The sequence below is a fragment of the Muntiacus reevesi genome, chromosome 1, assembly GCF_963930625.1.
Source record: "Muntiacus reevesi chromosome 1, mMunRee1.1, whole genome shotgun sequence".
Lineage (NCBI taxonomy): Eukaryota > Metazoa > Chordata > Mammalia > Artiodactyla > Cervidae > Muntiacus > Muntiacus reevesi.
The window spans coordinates 285,503,675-285,526,171 of record NC_089249.1 but is presented as its reverse complement, the minus strand read 5'-3'; the positions used below and the strand labels follow the sequence as shown (position 1 = coordinate 285,526,171).

General features: G+C 48.5%; 1 pseudogene; it reads left to right on the top strand.

The window, feature by feature from the left end:
- Positions 1-1,252: 1,252 nt before the first annotated feature.
- LOC136160661 (histone-lysine N-methyltransferase PRDM9-like) lies at positions 1,253-15,632 on the top strand (annotated as a pseudogene).
- The last annotated feature ends 6,865 nt before the right edge of the window (positions 15,633-22,497 follow it).

Below are 22,497 nucleotides of genomic sequence, written 5' to 3'. Positions count from 1 at the left end.
TGCCTGAAAACAAAGAGACCAGCCAAGCTGCGCCTGCGCACTGGAGGCTTGACAGACCCGCCCACAGAGCAGCCAATCCCCGAGCGGTGGGGCGGGGCCTCCATCGCGCTCTGCACCGTCCGGGCGCCTATTGGCCAGACCGCCTCAGTCACAACGCCGATTGGTCGCTTGTGCCTGACAGGGTACAGGCAGGCTGCTGGCCCTTCACTTCACTTCAGCGCCGAAGGACTGGACTTCGCTGAACCTCTAGCGTTCCCGGGGACAGGGTGGGCAGTGCGGCAGGACAGCGGGGAGGCTGAAGGGAACGCGTCCTGCGCAGCCATCATAAACCCTTAGCCTGATGGCTTCAAATTCCAGGGTGGGAGGCCCGAAATCCTGTCAGCTTTGAGTAACTTGAGTCCTAATCTGAAGGGAGCTTGCATCTCGTCAGCTTCAGGGATTACAAGTCCCTTCACCCACAGAAACACCGAATCCCCTAGTGCTGCGACCCTCAAATACCTAGATTAACCCCAGTTCCCCTCCGCCTGAGGCATCCTAAAAATACCACCCGCAGAGAGACCAAATTTCCTCAACCTCGGAGACCCTGAATACCTCCGCCTGGGAGCTCTTAAACCTCTTCCTCCTCAAGACCCTATCGGAGCCCTAAAGTCCCTTAGTAAGAAACCCCCGATTTCCTCAGCCTCACAGATCCCAAGTTTTCTCACCGTGCGCATTCTGCATCAGCCAAAAGATCCCCAGTCCCCTCTGACTGAGGACCCCAGTTACCTCAGCCCGTGGGACCCAGATCTCCTCAAGCCGAGCGACTTCTCCCTTAGACGTAGAACCTACGTTATGCCCAGATATTTCTGAGTCCGCAGGAGGAGATCCTGAAAACCCTTCTTGGAGAAACATTCCCTCTGCTTCACTGGAACAGAGCCCTGATTTCAGCCTGACCCCAGTCCAGCAGTTAGGGGTTTCCGGGTCTCCTCGAGAATCCCTCCGTCACCCACAGACACATCACTCCCAGTGCCTTCCCTCAGAGGGGCTGAATTGTAGTGGAACCAAAGAAACCAAATCTAGTTCATATTAGGCTGATCTGTCATATCTAGTCAGGATCTGTCCATCCCACCAATACCCTCACCCTGACTTTCCCCTCACCTTCCTGCCCTGGACACTCCACCCAAGGCAGGCAGCTCAGGCTCTGGACAGGGGTCTGGGCTATCTCAGCACCTTCTTCTTCCACAGGCACCTTGGGCTTTAGCAATCAATGGCCATGAGGCCGAACAGGTCTCCAGAGGAGAGCACTGAGGGAGATGCCGGGAGAATAGAACGGAAGCCCACGGTGAGAGGTGGAGGCGGCAAAGCTGGGCTCGAAGCCAGCTCTATAGGAAGGACATGGCGCTGGTCCCTGAAGCACCACAGACTGCTTGCCTTGGCAGCTGAGTGAACGTCCCTGTGACTGTACACAGGATTGGAATGCCTGGTCCTGTCTGAGATGGTGGGGTGGAGTGGGACAAAACAGGACACTAGCTTTTCAACTGCTCTGTGTCCAGGGAGAGCTAGGAAAATGCTCAGTTTGTTCAGTGAAGCAGGACACAGTCGGGAAGGAAAGTCTTCATCCCTGTCTCACACAGACCATCCAGGAGCTTCAGGCTACTCCCTGCACAAAACGTGGAGGAGAGGGCTCAGCTCTAAGGTCTGACTTGGATTAGTAAATCACTGATGAAATCTATTATTTTCCTTAGGCCAAAGATGCTTTCAAAGACATCTCTGTATACTTCTCCAAGGAGGAATGGGAAGAGATGGGAGAATGGGAAAAAATCCGATATAGGAATGTGAAAAGAAACTACGAAGCGCTGATTGCTATAGGTAACAGGAAGTGCTGGGCGCCTGTGAGCCTGGGAAGCATGAAACAGGTCTTCACCCTCAGTGTTCACTTGGCCCGCTCTTAGGTGGCTTCACCTGCTCACAGTTCCCTTTTGTGTGGAGACTAACCTGGAGGAAATGTTTACAGTTCTGTACCAGAGGGAGGGTGACCTGCCGTGCAGAGCTCACCTCTTGCCTTGTTCTAGATTCTCCCAGCACATCCCACAGATTCCCTGACTCTGTGACACTTTCCATTGCTTCTATGCTTTGTTTCCCCTTCTTAGAACAAATGTTTTGCTTCTTTCCAGGTTTCAGAGCCACTCGACCAACTTTCATGCATCCCCGCAGGCAGGTCATCAAGCCCCAGGGAGATGACACTGAGGATTCTGATGAAGAATGGACACCAAGGCAGCAAGGTGAGAGGCCAGGAGGATGTGGACGTGTCTTCCTGAAACCAGCCTGGGCTTAGGTCTCAACTGCATCTCAGTCATTAGCAAGGAAAACATAATTTTCAGCATTCCCACGTGGCTGTGGCTGAATATTGACATTAGACTGAATGAAGATGAATGTATAGGTTTTCCAGTGTAATTCTCAAAAGTTTTATGGTTAATATTTATCATTATTTTTAAAAAGAATTATTTTTGCTAGACATTCTTAGTGAAAGGCAGTTAAAGATCCTTTAGAAATAAATTCACCAAACAGATTGGTTATTGGTTATTGGATTAAATCTCTTCAAAGAGGAAATGATTAACATATTATGTCAAGATACATTATGTATATATGTATATAAAATAAAACCCATGATCTTCTTACCCTAAGGTTAAACTAATTCTTTATTTTGATTCTGGGAAAGGGTTTGAGAGAACTATTTATTCTCCATGATCTTTCCCATATTTCACTGACCAGAGATGGCATCAGGTAAATAGAATGAAGTACACTTATTATAAAATAGAAGTGAGCAGCTCACTTCCTCTTCTGCTGCTCAGTTTAGAAGAGTTAATCTGCCTAGACTGGAGAAAACAATTTAGATAGTTCTATTATTCTCCATCTATGGATTTCTGTTCTCCCAGATTTTTAAAAATTACTTATTTAGTTTTGGCTGCACTGGGTCTTTGTTGCTGTGGACAGGCTTTCTCTGGTTGCGGTGAGTGTCTTCTCATTGCAGAGCACGTGCAGGCTCTGTAGTTTCTGACACACAGGCTTAGCTGCCCCGCAGAAAGTGGCATCTCCCTGGACCAGCCATCGAACCTGTGTCCTCTGCACTGGCAGGCAGATTCTCATCCACTGTGCAGCAGGGACATCCCTCTGTTCCCTGATGTTATTAAAACTAGGGAAAGGGACATGAAAACCAAACATTTGGTTGTCTGCAAAGGTTTTGACATAAGGAGAGACTCTTCATAGGGAATACATACGCCTCCGTTCACCATACGCCTGCTCGTCTTTATTTACCTTTTTAACAGTTTCTGAGTGTATGGCACACCGCTGCTAACTATGTACACATTAGTGTTAGTGGCCGCAGTGCTAATCGCTCAGTCATGGCTGACTCTGTGTACCCATAGACTGGAGCCCACCAGGCTCCTCTGTCCATGGGATTCTCTAGGCAAGAATCCTGGGGTGGGTTGCCATGTCCTGCTCCAGGTGATCTTCCCAACCTAGGGATGAGCCTGCATCTGTTGCATCTCCTGCATTGCAGGTGGATTTTTTACCGCTGAGCCACCGGGGATATATATACACTTTGCTGTACAACAAATCTGTAGAAATATTACATCTTGCGTGACTGAAGCCCTAGCCCACTGAGTAACAATTGTCTAATCCTTCCTCCTCATAGCCCTTGGCAACCACGATTATATTTACTGTTTCCATGGATTTGATTAATTTAGATACCTTATAGAAGTGGAATGAGGCAATATTTGCCTTTTTTGATTGGTTCATTTCACTTAGTATAATATCATCAAGGCCCATCCATGATGTAGCATATGACAGAATTCTTTTTTAAGGCTTCAAAGCATTCCGTTGTGTGCATGTGGATATAAGAGCTATAACATATATCTTATATATAATCTTTATCTTTTATCCACCAATGAACTGTTAGGTTGCTTACACATCTCACCCATTGGGAAGAATGCGGCAATGACTATACATGTGCCCACTATTTAGTCAATATCTCGCTTTCAATTTTTTATGGAAACACACTTTTGAGTGGGATTGCTAGATCATAGAGCAGTTCTAACTTTCTGTGGAAACTCCATAGTCTTTTCTAGAAAGCTTGTAATATTTTACATTGCCAACAATAGTGTATAAGGGTTCCAATTTCTCCATATCCTTACCAAACTTGTTATTGTCTTCTTATACATATTGCCCATCCCAGAAGGTTTCAATTTGTATTTCCATACCGATTAGTAATATTGAGAATCTTTTCATATATTTGTTGGCCATTGTGTATTTTCTCTGGAGAATTGTCTATTCAATTCCTTCTCTCACTGTTAGTCAGCGCAGACTGCCATAACAAAACAGACTGCATTCCTTAAACCACAGAAATTTGTTTTCTTACAATGCTGGAACATGGAAATTTGATATCAAGGTGCCATCATGGTCCATCCGGTTCTCTTCCTGGCTTATAGGTAGCCTTCATACTGGTGTATGCTTAGTAACCCTTTATCAGATGCATACTTTACAAATATTTTCTACCATCCTATAGGTGGCCTTGTCAACTCTGTTCAGTGTCATTTGCTGCCCGGAGGTTTTAAGATTAATCTCATTTGTCTATTTTTACTTTGTTACTAATACTTGTGCACTTGGCACCATATCTAAGAAACCATTGCTGATTCAATGTCCTGAAGTTTCACCCTTGTTGTCTTCTAAGGGTCTTATCAAGTCTTGAATAAATGTCTTTAATCCATTCTGAGTTGATTTTTCTTCAAGATGTAAGATGTTCATTATTTTGCATATGGTTATTTTGTTTCCCCAGCACCATTCATTACAGGGATTAAACTTTCCCCATTATCTTGACACGCTAGATGAAGATCATTAGACCATGTATCCAAGAGTTTATTTCTGGCTGTCTATTCTGTTCCATTGATTGACATATCTGTCTTTATGCCAGCCAGCTTCCTCAGTGGCTCAGCAGGTGAAGAATCTGCCTTCAGTGCAGGAGACACAGGAGATGTGGGTTCAATCCATGGGTTAAGAAGATCCCCTGGAGAAGGAAATGGCAACCCTGTCCAGTATTCTTGCCTGAGAAATCCCCTGGACAGAGGAGCCTGGTGGGCTACAGTCCAAAAGGTCACAGAAAGTCAAGAAGACTGAGCAGCTAAGCACACATGCTTTGCCAAATCCACACTCTTTTGGCTCCTGTACCTTTGTAGTGTCTGCTGAAATCAGAGGCCTCCAGCTTTGCTGTTCTTTCTAAGATTGCTTTGCCAGTTTGGGGTGCTCTGAGATTCCGTGTTAACTGTTGGATGGATTTTCTATATCTGAAAAAACTTCCATTGGGATTTTAATAGGAATTGCATTGAATCTTTAAATTGCTTTGGGTGGTATGAACAGCTTAATAATATTAAGCCTCTAAATCCATAAACATGAGACACCTATCGATTATTTATGTCAGATTCCTTTCAGCAATATTTTGTAGTTTTCAACATATGAGTCTTTCATCTCCTTAAGTTTATTCCTAATTACTTCATTCTTCTCAATGCTATTATAAACAAGATTCTTTGTCCAGTGGCTAGGACTCCACACTCCCAATGCAGAGAACTTGGGTTCAGTCCCTAGTCAGGGAACTAGATCCCACATGCCGCAACAAAAGTCCTGGAAAAAACAAAGAAATAAAAATAAATATTTTTTTTAATTTAGCTCTTGAATATAGCTTTAAAAAAATAAAAAATAAATAGCATTGTTTTCTTATTTTCCCTTGTGCAATGGTCATTCTTCATGCATGGAAAGATATTTGAGTGTTGATTTTGTACCGTGCAACTTTCTCTGCAGGAATTTTGTGTGTGTGGATTTAAAGATTTTTCTGCACATAAAACCATGCCCCTGTGAGCAGACAGAATTTTACTTCTTTCTTTCCAAATGGAAGCCTTTTGTTTCTATTTCTAACCTATAGCGCTGGCTAGGAGTTCTAATATTATGGTGAACAGAAATTTGATAATGGGCATCCTTGGCTTTTCTTCTTGATCTTTATCACTTATGACTATGATGTTAGAGGTAGACTTTCAATATATGACCTTTATTATATTGCAGTCACTTCCTCCTATTCCTACATTGTTGAGAACTTTTGTCATGAAAGACTATTAAATTTATTAGATATTTTATGAAAATCAGATGAGGCACGGATGAAGTTTCATATATTTTTTTAATTTTAAGAAAACTATGTAATACTCCCAGTGGAACCGTGGGAGTTAATGATACAGAAATCATTTTCCATTCCTCCTTTGGTAATCATTGTCTTTGTCACTCTCTGGCTTAGAATTATGTCTCCTTAATTAGAATACCCAGAGTTTGGAAACATTTACCAACCAAAACACTGATTCTCATCATTTTTTAGGTAAACCTTCTTCGATGCCCTTCAGAGTGGAGCACAGTAAACACCAGAAAGTGAGTATTTCCCAAATCCTGTTGCCAAAATAACCTCCTCATGTATCCAGTCACAGGTGAGAATAGCAGAAAACACAGAGATCCTGGAGACTGAGGCCTCCCTGTCCTGAATCTTTAGCACAATGTCTGATATCATCACCATCTTTGCAGTTAGTAAGAACAACAACAGTAGTAGGTTGTTCTGTTGTTACATTATTTTCATAATATTTTGGACTTCAAGTATTTTATGTGAATAAACTTGCTTAAACCTTAAATCAATCCTACAGTACCTATAAGTAGGTATAGAGCTATCACCATTATAGACACACACAAATAAAAGGTAAGAAACATTTGATTATATACCTGAGACCACAGTATCACTGGAAGTGCAATCTAAACCAAAGCACATTCTCTAAATACCTTACAAACTGATTAAAACTTCCATAGTTCTATGAAGCTTATTCATACATCTTTATATCATTCATCTGAGAGATGTTTTCAACCTCAGTTTTTTGTGCTTTGCTAGGGAGGGATATGCTAAGACATTTGACTAAGGGAAGCTTAAGGACATGCTGGGTAGTTTGTAGAGTGGACAGTCCAAGATGAAGAAACTTAAAGATATGCTGGGCAGTTTGTAAAGTGGACAGTCCAAGATGAAGAAGGAGACAGGATCCCTACCACAGAGCCTCCCACTCCAATATGAGGAAGCAACTTGAAACCCTGATAAGCCTCAGGTTTATGACTGAAAAGCAACAAATAAGAAAATAACAGAAGGACTTCACATAGATTACCTGCATTTGAGTAGAAACTCATCATCTGGGCATCATTTCAAATGCTCATTCTTGTAGGAGGGAGAAACAACTCCTTCCTCTGAGCTCTAATTAGCAACTCTCCTGTTTGTAATCATTTGTTTAGCCTGCCCCTGTGTTGTGAGGTTTGAGATCCTAGCCCACACCCATTAGTTCTCAGAAGTCCAGGCCCACCTCAAAGCCCCTAAGTGCCCCCTGAATGGTTCGTGAGTGAGTGACTCCACATTTAAGCATTCATCTAGGAGTAGAAAGGTCAAAGGATGCTGAAGATAGTATCTGTGAGCTGCACTTGAAATATAGTGGCAGTTTAGGGAATAAATTGATACGTAAGGGATGTACGTTCACGTTCTTACTGTATTAAATACCTCACACAACAATTTGTTGAAGATTATTACATTTCATGCCCACTATAATATTAAGAATTAGCCTGTATACCAATTCATGGATCAGGAAACTGAGGAGAACCAGCTGGTCATACAGCCTTGTTCGAGGAGAACTGAAGAGACCGGCTACTTTAATTCCAAACATTGTCGCTAGGACATGGCGACCTGCAGCTTTCATCTCATTTGCTTTATTGTCTGAATGTGATTCTGCCGATCGTCTTCTCTCCTCTTAATCTCACTGCTTTGTCACCTTGTTTTCCACATGTGTTTTGTCCCCTCTGTAATTTTCCATACGTCCTCGTCCGTCAAAGAGCGACTAGTTAAGAGAAACCCCCCGGATGTCTCTACCAGCGCTTACCCTCCTCTTTCCCTGACCTCCAGCTTTTCTCCCTGCCTTGCTCTCACTTTTATGCAGAAAGTTGAAGGGGAAGAACCTTAAGATATGAATTCTAGTTTTGATTCACTATCCACCTAGTTCCTTATTTTACACTCCAGTGTTCAGATCCCCTCCCCACATATCAGGTATTTCCAAGAATTGTCAAAGTATTAACTAAAGTCATGCATGTGAAAACACTTCATAAAGTCCTAAAGAACTAAAGAAATGCATGTTGTCTTTTACTCACATGGAAGAGAATGTCCAGGGAACCATTAAGTAATGAATCTAGTTTGAAGGAATTGCCGGGAGCAGCAGAATCGCTGAAGACAAGTGGCTCCAAGCAGGCTCAGAATCCAGTGCCCCATCACAGAAAAGCAAGGACCCCTGGACAGCACCCCAGACAAAAAGCCGGTAAGAAAAATTTGGGGAGTTCCTCTAATTAGTTCCTCTAATTCCTGTAGAAAAACTAATAAGCATGGCCTAGGTGTGTGGCATGGACTTTGGGTAAGCGGGGTTTAAGCTGGACTGATCTGAGACATGAAGTTAGCACTGGGGCCTTGGGAAAATCTTACACATTTTCTGAGATCCTGAATGCTATCTGTAAAATGAGGATAAGGATACATAACTCATACAGTGCTTGAAAGCCTTACATTAAATGCAAAAGTCTGACACCTACAAGTAGTTCAATAAATGCAACTGTGATAAGAGGAACCGTGCTTTGTTAGTGTTCATGCCCAGACCTCTGCTCAGTGCCTTACTTGTCATGAGCCCTTAACACATATTTTCTGAGTAGATGTGTCTGTGAACTATTACCTAAGTAGGAAGGTTGGAAAGTTAAACCTACTAACGGGAAGTGCAGGATGCTATCACTGAACTGGGCATCTGTGGTCAGTGGCGCCTCAGTCTCCTGAACCTGTAGTTAAAGGGAGAAGAAAGAAAATATAGAGAAGGGACTCCCTGGTGGTTAAGTGGTTAAGACTCCACGCTTCCACTGCAGGAGGTGTGAGTTCCATTCCTGGTCAGGGAACTAAGATCCCACAAGCCATGCAGTCTGGCCAAGAAATAAATAATGGAACATGAAAACATAAAAGAACAAAAGTAAAAGTTTGAAAAATACGTGTAAGAAAGTTTTAACAGAGTGTAGAGATGGACAGGTAGGAGATCTCACACCTTCTGATAAAATGGGACTAACTCCCCAGACCCCACCAGCCTTGCTTAGCTTCTGTTCTCCATCTTAGAACTCAGAAGAAAGGAGTCTGGAGTGAAGAGGTACAGTCTACGGGAAAGAAAGGGCCACATGTACCAAGAGGTCAGCGAGCCCCAGGATGACGACTACCTCTGTGAGTGAACCCGCTGGCCCACTCACGGAGAAGGGGCTACGAGGCCTTGGTCCACTAACCTCACCTCACCATTTGGTCCCCCGGCCATCCCCTTCCTCTATGACTTGGGGTGCAGGATCGAGGCCAAATGCCATTAATGCCCCAGTTCTTTCTGAAGGTCTTTACGACCAGAAACATCACTATAACTCCTCTCATCCCTGTTCTCACCTCCAGATTGTGAGGAGTGTCAGAACTTCTTCATCGACAGCTGTGCTGCCCATGGGCCCCCAACATTTGTAAAGGACTGTGCAGTGGAAAAGGGGCATGCCAATCGCTCAGCCCTCACGCTGCCCCCTGGGTTAACCATCAGACTGTCGAGCATCCCTGACGCTGGGCTTGGAGTGTGGAACGAGGTGTCCGATCTGCCGCTGGGCCTGCACTTTGGACCCTATGAGGGCCAGATCACAGATGATGAAGAGGCCGCCAACAGTGGATACGCCTGGCTGGTGAGAAGCACCCGTTTCCCTGTCCTCTGGCCTCTAACCGCTTGTATGTGGTGGGGGGCACTTCATGTCTACATGGGAGGACACAGATGGTGATAACACGGTCGGCAAAGACACAGTCAGCCCTGGGTACTGTGTGCCCTGGGTGTGAACAGAGGACTTCCATCTAAAGGCCAGAGGAGAGGTGGGACCACAGTGTAGAGACACTCATGTCATCTATCTAAAGGTCAGAGGAGAGGTGGGACCACAGTGTACAGACACTCAGGTCCTCTATCTAAAAGTCAGAGGAGAGGTGGGAGCACAGTGTAGAGATACACAGAAGTGACTCCTCCCTTGTGGAGCCCTTGCCTTCAATGAACCAAGAGACTCAGACTTGGAATGATGCGTAAGGAGCTTACCGTGTGGTCCGACAGGCAGTTGAATCCATGCAGGCTGAAAAGCACCAATGACTACACAGGGAAATAGCTCTTCTATTGCTTCCTACCAAAAAAAAAAAAAAATAGGAAAGCTTGTAACTCTTTCTCTGACCCTCAGATCACCAAAGGGAGGAACTGCTACGAGTATGTGGATGGAAAGGACACGTCTTGGGCCAACTGGATGAGGTGAGTGCAGTGAGTCTGCAGTGTGTAGACACTGAGACTCCCTCCATCCCACGCCCCTTTCCTTCTCAACCCGGCTCCCTCAACAGCTTTCATATCTTCCTTCCTCTTTGCCCTCAATACCATACTCTTTCATTTCAAAAGACACTAGAAAGAAGGAAATAAAAATATGGCATGTGCCGTCAAGATACAAGTCTATATGCGGAACAAAACTGGTGGACTTGAAAACAACGTGAGGTGTCTAGATTCACCAGAGACACTTTAACTCACTTAATGGACACTTACCACGCACTTTATGTTTTGGTTTAGACAGTGAACATCGGTACTGAAGCAGATCACACAACCCATGTCCTGTTGGAGAACATACTGCAAACAGACATTAGCCAATTGATTTTAGGAGCAGTAACCTTACTTTTTCTATCTTTGAGTAAGTGCACACGCCAGGATGACCTAACATAGGAGACCTTGACTCTCTGTGGGCAACAACCCCCTCAGGCTTGGTTCCAGTGAGAAGCGGGCCCTGAGGCCTCAGAAGGAATGGGGGGCAGCATGGCCCTGAGCAGGGCCATTCTCTGAGGGCCTCTCCTTTCATCAGGGCAGGCAGACAGTGAACAGACTATTACTGTTCCATGTCTCAAGCTACATCAGAGCTCTCTCCAAGTTTCCGTGGGAGGGTGTGGGCAAGTGAATAGGACCCTGGATACACGTGGGGAGATGGGAGAAAGCCTCGGGAGAGAAGGCAGGCTGGGGTGAGTGCTGAGGGCTGCGTGCTAGCCAAGGAGCACCAAGTCCTGTGGATGAAAGAGAACTTAATTCAGAGTTTAGAGGAGCTGAAGGTCACCAACCTCACGGACAGTCCAGGTGGAGACGAGTCTGGAACTGGGCTCCGGAAAATGGCTACTTAGGTAAGGAGAGAAAAGCATGGGAATTCACATGGCCTGGTCGAAGGTGTGAACAGAAGGTCCACATGAGGGACCGCCTCAGAGGCGGAAGGCAAGGAGCTGGGCATGGGCGGAGAGTGGAGGCACTCATCCCCTGAGGTTTCTTTCCCTTTCCCGGCCTCGACCCCAGGTATGTGAACTGTGCCCGGGACGACGAGGAGCAGAACCTGGTGGCCTTCCAGTATCACGGGCAGATCTTCTACCGAACCTGCCAGGTGGTCAGGCCGGGCTGTGAGCTGCTGGTCTGGTACGGGGACGAGTATGGTCAGGACCTTGGCATCAAGCGGAACAGCAGGGGGAAGAGTGAGCTCGCGGCCGGGAGAGGTGAGTGTCTCCCCTTTTCCAGCACCCCACCCCATCCTGGGAGCCTCCGAGGTCCGATTTCGAAGCAGAGGACAATCCAGTCCAAAGTCAGTTGAGTTGCAATTAAAATGCCTCAGAATTTGATTCTTTTCATATGATTGTTAGGAAAAATTTTTATATTAAAAATGCTAGTTCTAATTTTTAATATTTCATGCAAAATAATATGTAACATCATCTTCTGCTGAAATTCTTAGGAGCAAAAGGCAAGTTTTCTAACACCTACCAGCTCTCTGCCCTTTACCTCTTACTTCCTTAATTCCTCCCATTAATTTTTTTTTAACTAAAATAAACTTTTTATTTTAAAATATTCATAGGACAAAAATATTTTAAGACTCACACTAGGAAATTTATGAATGATATCTGCCAATTTAAAGAAAGGAAATGGAATTCCTTAGTATTCAGTACTTTTTAAATTTATTTATTTTTTTATTTATTTTTATTACTTGGAGGCTAATTACTTTACAATATTGTAGTGGTTTTTGTCATACACTGACATGAATCAGCCATGGATTTACATGTGTTCCCCATCCTGATCCCCCCTCCTGCCTCCCTCCCCACCTCATCCCTCTGGGTCTTCCCAGTGCACCCGGCCTGAGCACTTGTCTCATGCATCCACCCTGGGCTGGTGATCTGTTTCACCCTAGATAATATACATGTTTCAATGCTGTTCTCTCGAAACATCCCACCCTCGCCTTCTCCCACAGAGTCCAACATTCTGTTCTGTACATCTGTGTCTCTTTTTCTGCTTTGCATATAGGGTTATCATTACCATTTTTCTAAATTCCATATAAACATGTTAGTATACTGTAATGGTCTTTATCTTTCTGGCTTACTTCATTCAGTATAATGGGCTCCAGTTTCGTCCATCTCATTAGAACTGATTCAGATGAATTCTTTTTATTGGCTGAGTAATATTCCATGGTGTATATGTACCACAGCTTCCTTATCCATTCGTCTGCTGATGGGCATCTAGGTTGCTTCCGTGTCCTGGCTATTATAAACAGTGCTGCGATGAACATTGGGGTGCACACGTGTACAGTGATGTTTATTCAGTTACTATTCCAGTCTGTTGTCATGTGAGTTCACACTCTGTGCCAGACGGGGCTCCACGCACCGAAACAGACAGGACCACTGCCCTGGGTCAGCAGGGGCTTCATACCAGACAGGGGCTGGTGCTCTGAGGAAAACCAGCGCAGGGAACGTGCCTCGGGTCAGCGTGAGCAGAGGGTGGGGTGCGGTGCAGGCCGGTGCGGCAGGGTCTCTGCAGAGATAAGACCTGCGGGGAAGGATTCCAGGCAGGGGAGCAGCCAGTGCCGCAGCCCCAGGGCCGGGAAGAGAGGCCATGCCAGGGGTCGCGGGAGGAAGCACAGAGGGAGAGGAAGGAGGCTGGACGGGACACGGAAGCCTCAGGGCCTGTGTCCACGTGCAGGTCCCAGGGGTCCTCCTGGGTGACACAGAACAAACGCGAGGCTTTCAGCTGCAAGCAGCATGTTCTCTGTGCTAAGACGATGCTTTGGTTCACTTTTGGGAAGAGACAGCAGCGGGGAGGCCCCAGAGGTCACTTCATTTCCAGACATGAGGGGAGTGTGGGCTGGCTGAAGGTGCTTGGGAGTGAGGGTGTGAAGAGTCTGAGTGGAGATATATTTTTAAACAGGGCTTCCTAGTGCATGTTAAATGGACTAAGCCGGAATGAAATAAATGAGGTATGAGTACTGGTGAGGCTGGAGAAAGGATATGCCTTTATTTTATGATTTATGGGAAACTGAGAGAGGAGCAATTTGTGAACCAGTTTCAGCAGCAGGAGCCAGAGACCTGTAGTCAGTGGGACCTGGGCCGCTCGGTCTCGTCCAGGCTCAAACCCACTTCCTGCAGAGATCGGCACAAAGGCTGCTCTTTGAACAAGGAGCCACAAAGTCAGATTTACCCACACCTGCTCTAACCACCCCCTGTGCTGCCTCCCATATGCAGAGAGCTCCAGGCCAGGCGCCCCTAGCTTAATAGACCCTTTCCCCTCACAGTGAGACTCTCAGGAGATTCCACCTAAGTCATCAAGTCTTATCTCTCAGTAGGGTAAATACCTGTGGCCATTGTGACGTGACTTTTCAGACACTTACCCGCAGGGAAAGTCCCTGCAGATCCATCTCTATCAGGAGAGACGCTGCCTCTGATGCAGATGGAAGGTCCCTATCTGGGTGGTATGTAGAAAAGGCCCTTGACACCCGCTTCCTGGATTTCTGTAGATGTAGAGAATACGAGTGGAATGGATAAGTGGACTGTAAAGACACTCGATGAGAGACAGATCGTTCCCTGTCAACACTTAGATGATGAGTGGGGTGGGCCTGACCATGGCAAACCAGCTACCTGACAAAAGCTTCCTGTTTCAGCAGAACCAAAGCCCAAGATCCACCCATGTGCCTCCTGCTCTCTGGCCTTCTCCAGCCAGAAATTCCTCAGCCGACACATCCAACGCAGTCACCCCTCTCAGACCCTCCTGAGATCATCTGAAAGAGACCTCCTCCAGCCAGAGCATCCCTGCCCAGGCAATCAAAATCAGCGATATTCAGATCCACACAGCCCAAGCGACAAACCTGAGGGTCAGGAGGCCAAGGACAGGCCCCAACAATTGCTGAAAAGCATAAGGCTGAAGAGGATTTCAAGGGCCTCTTCCTACTCACCCGGAGGACAAATGGGGGCTGCTGGGGTGCATGAGAAAATGAAAGAAAAGCCCAGCACAAGCCAGAAACTGAATCCAGAGGACACAGGCACATTGCTCACGGGGGCAGGGGTCTCAGGGATTATGAGAGTCACGTACGGAGAGTGTGGGCAAGGCTCCAAGGACAGGTCAAGTCTCACCACATACGAGAGGACACACACAGGGGAGAAGCCCTATGCTTGCGGGGAGTGTGGGCAAAGCTTCCGTCAGAAGTCCCATCTCATCAGACACCAGAGGACACACACGGGGGAGAAGCCCTATGTTTGCGGGGAGTGTGGGCGAAGCTTCAGCAATAAGTCAGTCCTCATCACACACCAGAGGACACACACAGGGGAGAAGCCCTATGTTTGCGGGGAGTGTGGGCGAAGCTTCAGTGATAAGTCAAATCTCATCTCACACCAGAGGACACACACAGGGGAGAAGCCCTATATTTGCGGTGAGTGTAGGCGAAGCTTCCGTCAGAAGTCCCATCTCATCACACACCAGAGGACACACACAGGGGAGAAGCCCTATGCTTGCGGGGAGTGTGGGCGAAGCTTCAGTGATAAGTCAAATCTCATCTCACACAAGAGGACACACACAGGGGAGAAGCCCTATGTTTGCAGGGAGTGTGGGCGAAGCTTCAGTCATAAGTCAGTCCTCCTCACACACCAGAGGACACACACAGGGGAGAAGCCCTATGTTTGCGGGGAGTGTGGGCGAAGCTTCAGCAATAAGTCAGTCCTCATCACACACCAGAGGACACACACAGGGGAGAAGCCCTATGTTTGCAGGGAGTGTGGGCGAAGCTTCAGCAATAAGTCAGTCCTCCTCACACACCAGAGGACACACACAGGGGAGAAGCCCTATGTTTGTGGGGAGTGTGGGCGAAGCTTCAGTCATAAGGCCAATCTCATCTCACACAAGAGGACACACACAGGGGAGAAGCCCTATGTTTGCGGGGAGTGTGGACGAAGCTTCTGTCGGAAATCAACCCTCATCAGACACCAGAGGACACACACAGGGTAGAAGCCCTATGTTTGCAGGGAGTGTGGGCGAAGCTTCAGACAGAAGTCCGTCCTCATCTCACACAAGAGGACACACACAGCGAAGGAGACCTACGTTTGCAGGGAGTGTGGGCGAAGCTTCAGTTAGAAATCAGTCCTTATCAGACACCAGAGGATACACACAGGGGAGAAGCCCTATGTTTGCAGGGAGTGTGAGTGAGTCATGAGCAACAAACCACACCTTAGCCACAGGAGGATTTCTGCAGCCACCCCATGCGTCAGCTCTAAGGGCGCCTCAGAGGAGGCCTGTGACCCGTTACTGTCCCCACGAGTATGAGGAGAGAATTCCCAGGTGGTCCAGGGGTCAAAACTCCAATGCAGAGTCCCACGTTCAATACCTGGTTGGGGAACTAGCTCCCACATGCTGCAACTAAGACACAGCACAGCCGTATAAATAAATATATAATAAATACTTCAAAGAAATGGTGTGACAAGCACAGAATTACTTGTTAAATAGACCTTCCACTTTCATGGCAGGAGAGGAGGTATATAAACCGCAGAGGGTTCCTTAGGTGTTCTGGAGATGTTCATGCCAATTGCCTTCGTGGTTTTTTAGGTCTCCTCTTCTAATAAATTTTGTCTCCAAACAAATCTGAATCCCAGACTATGTATTCATTCCCCGTTATTACTGACAGCAGAGGGGTCCAGGTGGTAGCTGAACCCCTGGGAAGGCATAATTCTGGAGCCAACTCAGTTAGGTCACTGGACAGTCAATCCTGGGTCCAGGGAGAGGAATGCAGAGTGGAGTCAGACTCAATAGGGAAGGGAATTCCCGGCCTCCTGGGAAGTGGGGCCTCTCCTCCTTATAGACCCCGACTCTCCGTTGGCCTCTCCTCGTGGCCCTCTGGTTCCCTCTGACTTCTGTAGCCGCAAAGGTGAAGGCCACATGCACGTGTGTGTGTGCGCGCGCGCGCCTGGCTCAGCATGGGCCGTCTGGTCTCTGCCGCTCCCTCGGGGTCATCACAGCATCTGGACTCTAGATGCGACCACAGGGGTCCAGTTCTCAGCCCTGCCCCCTGCAGCTGTGTGAGCTGGGGCAAGATGCTCAACCTCTCTGTGTCTCTATCCTCATCTGTGATATGGCGTGGGAGCACCAGCCTTTTGGTCTGATGCGTCAGCACAGGCGGAATCTGGCAGAGTCTGGCTGAGAACGCAAGCCCCACCTTTGCTGTCTTTTGTGTTTTTTTAATATTTTTTATTTTTTAATAAAAGGATAATTGCTTTACAGAATTTGTTTCCTGCATGTCCTCCAGCCCCCACACCGTCCAGGTCTTCAGAGCTAGACGAAGAAGGGGCTGTTCAGGCACTATGATGCCCTGATGAGGGGGTGTGAGGTCAGGGGTGCTAAGGGAAGGTGACCTCCCTTCGCACCCCTGCCGTTCCTGCTGACCTGGGCAGCCCCAGGGCCCCTCCACAGACAGGCAGGGCCCACAGTCGTCCCCCTGCCGAGCACAGAGCCTGGAGCCGCGTTTGCAGGAAATCCCCGTCCGGCCCCCATCCCACCCCCACACGGAGGGTCCTAGAAGCCCACACCGCGGCTTCTCTATGCATGGGCCTCGTACGTGTGCCTGAGCGCTCTGGTCAACGCTGTCGCGACCTTGAAATTCTTAACCATGGAATAGTTCATCCTTACACTTCCCTTTCATGAGTGAAGTCTGATGGGCCCCGGGGTGAGCTGTGAGCAGAGCAGATGCACACACAGCACGGGTCCCGGGGTGACCAGGCTGCACGAGGGGACAAGGTGGACACAAAGCCCCCCACCCTGGGTGAGTGAGGGTGGGGACAGCACCAGGAAGCCACGCTTGCTGAGACCCGGAACCTAGCTCCAACACAGAGTGGGGGCAATGGGGTTCTTAAGGTCGACCACACCCTCCCCTCTGTGAATGACCTCTGCCCTGGCCTGATCCTTCCAGAAGGGGTTCAGGAGGCTGAAGTCCGCCTGACCACCAGAAGACACCAAGGGGAGAGTGGGCCACAGGGCGGAGGGTGAGAACTCCAGGACTCGGGGCAACGGCCCTCAGTTCCCTCCCTGGGCCAGGCTGGTGAAGCGTCTCTACATGAACCGCCTCAGTGATAACCACCCACTATTATTTTCCTGTTTCTGTGATGATTTCTTAAGGGAACACGATTGTCTGTGGCTTGCTTTCCCTACAGGAAGGGAAGCCACGTAAACTCCCCATCTTCTGTGGCTTCAGGACGGGGCCACGGGAGGGAGAGTTAGGGGTGGTGTAGGCAGAGGGGCTTCAACAGAAAAACTCTGGGGACCCAGAAACCTGCAGGGGCTTCTCATCTGTACCTCCCACCAGAACTGCGCCTGGAATCCCCGGGAAGGCTGAGCAGGTCAAAGCTTCTCCCTCCCCTCCCCTCTGCTCCCCTCCCCTCAAAAAGTTGACTCCTTGGGCCAGCCCACAACACCCCCAAATCCCCCATCACCCACAGTCCCACACAGGCCCTCCCTCACAAAAGTGGGATGACCTGGATGGTGGCAGGGATGACCTCAGAGCTGGGGGTCTCAGCTGACCTTGAGCAAGGAGGCTGGTGCTCTACACAGCGTCCCAGCCCAGGGAGTTGCCAGCAGCCACAAGCCATGATTTGAAGCGAAGCTGGGAGATGGGGAGTGGGGATGCAAGCTCTCTGAGGCCCCATCCTGTCCCTAGGACAGTGGCCAGGCCCCACCTGACCACGGTGACTGCCCTGCGCGGGCACACAGGACGCCAGCAGTCACGGGACAGACAGTCAGCTGCCTCCGCAGCACGCTCCACCCTGACCACAGCGGCCCCACGGCTGTACCAGCCCCGCCTGCGCGCGGCTCTGCTTGGCTGCAAGGACTCGGGGACCCTGGGTGAGTCGGTGAGTGCAGAGATCCAGAGGCCAAGCCTGTCTTCAGCCACCAGACCTGCCCTACTTACTGGACTCATGAGCCCAGCCAGTATCTGAAGCCAAGATGCCTTTGGGAGAATGACACCACAGACGCTGACCTCAGAGCTCAGACTCCTGAAAACTTACTAAGCTGATTATTTTTAGTCTTTATTTACAGGGGGATGTTGGCAGGAAGCGTGGAGGGAAATGACTCCCTTGGTGGTGCTGTGGTTAAGAATCCACCTGCCAATGCAGGAGACACGGGTTCAATCCCTGACCTGGGAAGACCCCACATGCCGTGGAGCAACTAAGTCCGTTCACAACTACTGCAGCCCAAGAGCCTCGAGTCTCTGCTTCCCAACCAGAGCAGCCACCACAGGGAGAAGTTCAGCACAGAAACGAGAGAGTAGCCCCCACGATCTACAACAAGAGAAAAGCCCCCACAGCAGCGAAGACCCACACAGCCAAAAATAAATAACTAATCTTTTTTTAGGTAGGAGATCGCAGCATTCTCTGCTGATCCAGAGGCTAGGACTCTGAGCTCCCAACACAGGGGGCCACGTTCAATCCCTGGTCAGGGCACTATTTCCCACATGCGGCAACTGAAGGCCCTGCATGCCACAGCTAAGACCCAGCGCAGCCAATCAAATGAATACTTAAAAGTAGGAGGTGGTTCATCTGTCACCATAGAAAACTGCAACATTTTAGGAAAAGAAAAAAAAAAGATCTTATTTTGCAAGTGCTCATGCTTGATTGCAAACATTAGCTGTTTAAAAAAAAGAAATTTAGAAAATACAGAAACAAAAACCCACCCATAAATGTGTGGGGAACACCAATTACTGCAGCATCCGGCCACCACACCCGGGAACACACGTCCGTGATTTTCTTCTATAAAGAAGCTTTCAGCCTCCACCCACCTTCCCACTGACCTCTGCTCTGCTCACCAAGAAGACTGCGCTTTGGCCTTGTGACCGGGGGGTTTCTGTTGAACTCAGGGAGGCAGAGGAGCAGGGCTGTGTGGTTGGGGGCACCGTCTGGCCTGCAGTGAGGAGAGAGGCGCGAGTGCTCCCCCTCTGGGTCCAGTAGCTCCAGGGGCCTCAGAGGAGCCGCCCGGGAAGAAGCCTCTCAAACACCTTCCCTGCAGGATCGACAGTTACAGCACATCCCATGTCTCGGGGTTCGGCTGTGGGTTAACAAGTCCTCTCTTGTTGGACAGAAAAGTGTTTCCACAGAGAATCTCACAGATCTTGGCCTAGTTTGGTTCTCTCATTGGACATGGAAAGTGTTTCCACAGAGAGTCTGCCTGGATCTTGGCATCGGTTGGTACAGATGTAACAGGCAGTATGTTCAGGGCTCAGGGAAGTTAGTTCTGAAGCTCCCTGGGTTTAGGGCTACAGCGCCTCCTCACCTCCACCCCTTCCACGGTCATGGAGCCTTCTGTTCCAGAGGAAGGTGTTTGGCAACACCAGCCACAAAGACACTAAAGAGGAGAAGGGCCACGGCAGGCGGGGCTGGGTGTTCCTGGGGGAGCAGAGGGGCCTTGGACACTCCATGCTGGACCCCTGCCCCACCGGCTTCTCCTCCTTCTCGCTGGGCATGCAGCTTTCACCTGCGGAGTGCCGGCCAGTGAGGGGCTCCCAGGACACCAAGCTGGGGTTGGCGACGGGGGAGCTGGATGCCAGGGAACTTGAGACCCGGCAGCAGATCAGTGCACTGTGGACGAGGGCCGGCCTCACTGACCTTTTAGGCCCTGTGCATTCGGGACAGCCTCTCTGGACCCCAGGTGGAGGTGCTGCTGCCCCCAGGGCCCACCTGGGTCTCAGGAGGTGGAAGAGTGACCAGGTTGTCCTTCCCACCTCCTGCCCAGAGAATGACAGAGGCCAGTTCCCAAAAGTGGGAGCAGGGTGGGCAGTGAGTCCTGGTCTCACAGGGTCCCTGTAAAGAGGGGTTCACTGCTTCCTGGATCCCTCTTAGCTGGTTACCCTTCTGTGTTGTCTTCACACGAAATCTCACAAGGACGAGGCAGTCCAGGTGCCCACAGCATCACTCACCCTGGTGCTGACAACCCTCCTTATTTATTATGGGCAGGGAGACAGGGTGGCTGGTGTGACGCTCCCCTGAACCAGAGAGGAGACCCCCCAGGGTCAGTCCCTGCCAGCTCCTGAGACCCAGGTGGGCACTGGGGGCAGAGCACCTCCAGCTGGGGTCTGGAGAGGGTGTCCTGAATGGACAGGGCCTAACTGTTCAGTGTAGCTTCAGGAGGTATGGGCAAGAGGGGCACGAACTCCTTTCTAAACATTTCAGACAACCACTGAGCTCCTTTTGGTTTTTGGTTTCAGATCTTTTTATATGGTCCATTTTCAGAGACTTTATTGAATCTGTTACAATATTGCTTCCATTTTATGTTTTGATTTTTTGACTGCAAGGCATGTGGGATTGTTATCAAGTCCAAGCTCGCTCTGCATGCTTCACAACAGGCCGATAAATCAGAGCCGAGGTGCTGAGGCAAGGAATATGACTTTACTTGGAAAGCCAGCAGACTGAGAAGATAGCAGACTAATATCTCCAAGAAACCATCATGTCAGGATCTGGATGCCAGTGTCTTTCATAGAACACAGAGCTGGGAGGTGAGGAAATACAGTAAAAAAGGCCATTAACCTGGCAATATCTCCTGGAATGGCCAGTCTCAGGAGGAGATGTATTACTTTCTACCTCCTGTAGCCATCCACAGGTGGACAGGTCCTGGACAGAGGCAGTGGGTGGGGTTTCCTGAGGCAGGCCATTATGTATGGACAGTATCCCTGTAGCAAACAGACCAAAAGGAGGCAAAGGTTAAAATAAAAGATATAATTTGAAAAAAAAATATTTTTGAACATGGAGTCAGATTTTGTTCTTCCCTGTATAATTCCCCAGACTCAGTGTCCATTCCACAATCTTATGGGAAAAGGGGTGATGATTGTTTTAATCGCTCCATCAGTTGCATCTTTTGGGGAGTGCTCAGCATTGGTGACATTGTGCTGAATGTTGAGATTTGTCTTTTGTTGCTCTTTGGAAAGTGACTACTTCATATGTGTAGACATAAAAATATTTATAATCTAGGTGTTGAGAGTTAAGTTTTTTCAGCAAGAATATTTTAGGACTTCAAAAATGCAGGCAGCATCTAAAGGTGAGGAATTTGGCATTTTTAATGTATGGGAAGGTGCAAGAGTCCTCTCATTGAAATTATTCCTTTTGATACATACCTCATCCTCTGCGGCCAGTATCCTGTCTTTTCCTTCCCGAGTTTCCTCAGGGCTCCTGTGGGGAGTGGTTACACTCCAATGGCTGCTAGAGAGAAGGAGGGGGAACCTGGGTCCCCGTTGAGATCATCTCAGCAGAGAGAGCAAGCACGTCCTGTGACTCCAGACAACCTTCCAACGTTCAGGGCCCAGCGTTCAGCCTGCAGGATCCACAGCCGTCAGCTCAGCCACCATGCTCTGCACTTAGCTGCTACCTAGCCCTGAAACCTGCACTGCAGGAGGCCCTCTAAATGTGCCGTCCTGTGCAGCAAACACTCGGTCACACCCTCCAAGCCTGACCCAGGCCCAGCTCTGCTGAGAGGGTCTCACTGGGGACCCAGCTTCCCCCTCCTGCTCTCCCACATTCCCTTCTGTTCTGTGTGATATTAACTGTTTTTACAGCCATCATAATAATGTTGAACACACTACCTTGGTTCTAGCAATCTGGGTCTTCTATTACCCCACTGAGATTCTGTGAAAACACACCAGATGCTGGGCTGGAAGAGGCGGGGCAGGTCTGGTCTCTGCTGAGTGAGTATGATGTCTTCTGGAAGGAGAACACAGTTGCAACCTCACCTGCTGCTCAGTGGCTTTTTGCTGGTCCATGTGCTCTGCAATCAATTGCCCAGATAAACCTGCTCCCTTCTCCCCATGCTCTTGCTGGTGAATTGGAATAATTGCCAGGTAGCTCACCTGAGGAGTCTCCAGGAGCCCCAGGGATGGGGAACCGCTCAGGGGTGAAGAGGAAATAGGCAGAGATCTGGATAAAATGATACTGTAAAGCATTGATTCCTAAACAGAAGTCAAGTGAAGCTCACATGTGTTCTTCCCTTTTTCTTAACTTCGAGTGTATGGTCTCCCTCCGCACATGATTCTGGCCCACGCAGA